The sequence below is a fragment of the Phascolarctos cinereus genome, unplaced genomic scaffold, assembly GCF_003287225.1.
Source record: "Phascolarctos cinereus isolate Bilbo 61053 unplaced genomic scaffold, phaCin_HiC Scaffold_3;HRSCAF=262, whole genome shotgun sequence".
NCBI lineage: Eukaryota > Metazoa > Chordata > Mammalia > Diprotodontia > Phascolarctidae > Phascolarctos > Phascolarctos cinereus.
In genome coordinates this window covers 116,567,489-116,570,263 of record NW_027555736.1, presented here as the reverse complement: position 1 = coordinate 116,570,263, position 2,775 = coordinate 116,567,489, and the positions used below count along the sequence as shown (strand labels likewise).

General features: G+C 40.3%; 1 pseudogene; it reads right to left on the bottom strand.

Moving 5' to 3' along the window:
* Positions 1-533: 533 nt before the first annotated feature.
* Positions 534-1,436, bottom strand: LOC110192051 (small ribosomal subunit protein uS2 pseudogene; annotated as a pseudogene).
* Between the last annotated feature and the right edge of the window lie 1,339 nt (positions 1,437-2,775).

The following is a 2,775-nucleotide window of genomic DNA, read 5'->3' as shown; positions in this document are numbered from 1 at the left end:
TTGGAATCAGTTTATCTTTAAATGTTTGGTAGACTTGTAAACCCTTCTGGGTCCTGACCTTTCTTTTCCCTAGGAAGTTCATTTATGGCTTATTCAATTTCTTTTTCTAAAATAGTTTTATTTAGATATTCTATTTCCTCTTCTGTTTTTGGTAAGTACTCTTCCATTTCACTTAAATTGTTAAATTTATTGGCATATAATTGGACAAAATAACTCCTAAAAATGGCTTTGATTTCATTTTCCTTAGTGGCATAATCACCCTTTTCCTTTTTGATGCCAATGATTTGGTTTTCCTCCTTTTTTAAAATCATATTAACCAATGGTTTATCTATTTTATTGGTATTTTTCATAAAACCAACTACTAGTTTTATTTATTAATTCAATGGTTTTCTTACATTCAGTTTTATTAATCTCACCTTTAATTTTTAGGATTTCCAATTTGGTGTTTAATTCGGGAATTTTTTTTTTTAAGAAACCAATGTATATTTTCCATCAGCATTTTTCCAACACTATTAGAGTACTTGGGGTAAAACTTAAGACCACTTTGTGGTAGTTCCTACCTACTCAGTGGCCTGAGCAGTAGGAGCCATGGACCAGTCCTCTGTAGCCAGCTGAGCACTCCAATCTTTGGTAGGGAACTGCTGAATGAGCACAGATGGCACCTGCACTGCCTCAGACTAATCAGCCACCTCCGGTTGAGTAGCGGTGAATTCTGGGGCAGGTGCAGTCCATTCACCCAGAAACTCCTCCTTTGTCACTGCCTTCTCAGCTGCAGCCTGCTCTTCCTTTTCAATCTCTTCTGGATCCCTGTAGAAGTAAAGATCTGGCATAACCTCCCATGGGTGTTCACGGGAGATGGTACCACGCATACGTAGGACTTCACAGGCCAGCATCCACCACATCAGACCCACTGAATGAGCGCCCTTGTTGTTCCATGGAATGGCAATGTCCACAAAGCAAAGTGGAGAGTCTGTGCTGCACAATGCAATGGCTGGAAGGTTAACATGAGATGCTTCAGTAAGAAGCTGGTGATCTGCCCGAGGATCAGTGACCACCAAGAAGCAAGGTTTCCTGAAAGCTGCCTGGATCTGGTTGGTGAAGGTGCCTACTGTGAAATGTCCAGCAACAGGTGCGGTGCCAGTGGCAGCAGCAAAGTTCAGAACGGCTCGCTGGCCAGTGTTCCTAGATGAGATGACACCAACATCAGCTGGATTTTCATTGGCAGCAATGGCACGAGCTGCCAGCAGAAGCTTTTCCCAAGTTCTCTTCAAATTGATGACGTAGATGCCATCACTCTTTCTTTTGTAGATACACTGTTCCATCTGGAAGTCCAAATCGGTGCCACCCAAATGGGTTCCTGCAGCAAGGAATTTGAGGACATCCTCCTCTTTCATTTGCAAGACATCTAGAGCTGCAGACATTGTGAAAGTTTCCCTTTAAAGTTACTATGGGAGACAGGTAGGTGGCGCAGTGAGGAGTCAGGAGGACCTCAGTTCAAATCCTGCCTCAGACACATAACACTCGCCGTGTAACTCTGGGCAAGTCACTTAACCCCAATTGCCTCACCAAAAAAAAAAAGTTACTACCTAGCTGCCCCTACTTAATAAAATTATTTATTGTTTCTATGACTTCTTCTTTAACCCATTCATTCTTTAAGATTAAGCTATTCAGGGGGAAGCTAGGTAGCGCAGTGGATAGAGCACTGGCCCTGAATTCAGGAGTACCTGAGTTCAAATCCAGCCTCAGATACATAACACTTACTAGCTGTGTGACCCTGGGCAAGTCACTTAACCCCATTGCCTAGCCAAAAAAAAAAATGAAGCTATTTAGTCTTCAATTAATTTTTAATCTGTGTTTCCACAGCCCCTATATTTAATAATATAATTTTTGTTACATTATGATCTGAAACACCTTGTGAGTCTCAAACCATCTGGAAGAAGTTCACTCCAAGCTTCTAAGTGGTCATCAGGAAAAACAACTGGACATACCCTGAAGGGAGTGGAAATAATAAATATGTATGATAAATATACATAGATTTTATATATATATATATACATGTTTCATATGTATATATACATGCGTGTGTATATATCTATATATGTGTATATGTCCATATATACATACATATATATGTGTATCTATATATACATACATACAGAGAGAGAGACTGCTAAATACATAAAGTGAAGCAATTCCCTACAACAAGGAACAGGAGAAAGTCCAAATAAGTGAATAGAGCAATAATAGAGAGAAGTCAAAGCAAGAAATCAGCATCAGGCGAGTTTGGCAGCAGATATTCACTGCACTATTGCAGTTCCTAAAAGGACTGGGATTGAGTTCAATCTTGGTGATGCTTTGGTTCATTTTGCCCTAACCCAGATTTGCTATGGGGAAATTTCAGGATACAGTTTATGTCTAGCACTCCACAGATGTGAGTCAAAGAAGGGTCCCTAGCTCCCATCTAAGCACTAGTGGTAACAGGGATGTCATTTACAGAACAGTCTTTATTTCACCCCACAAAAAAATGTAGAAAATACCTAAAGGACTCACAATAGCCTGTAAACAATAAATACAATTTTCCTCCCTCTTCCCTGAGCCCTAGGTCCTTCAGGGACCTATAGAGTTCCCCAGACACATAACTTCAACCAGTATAGACTCCACAAAGCAGGCAATAAACATTTGTTAAGTTGTCATTGTGTGCTGGCCACTGTACTAAGTACTCCCTATGGAGTATCTTGGGACTTCCCTCAGAATTCCTATAAATTTGATGTGTCA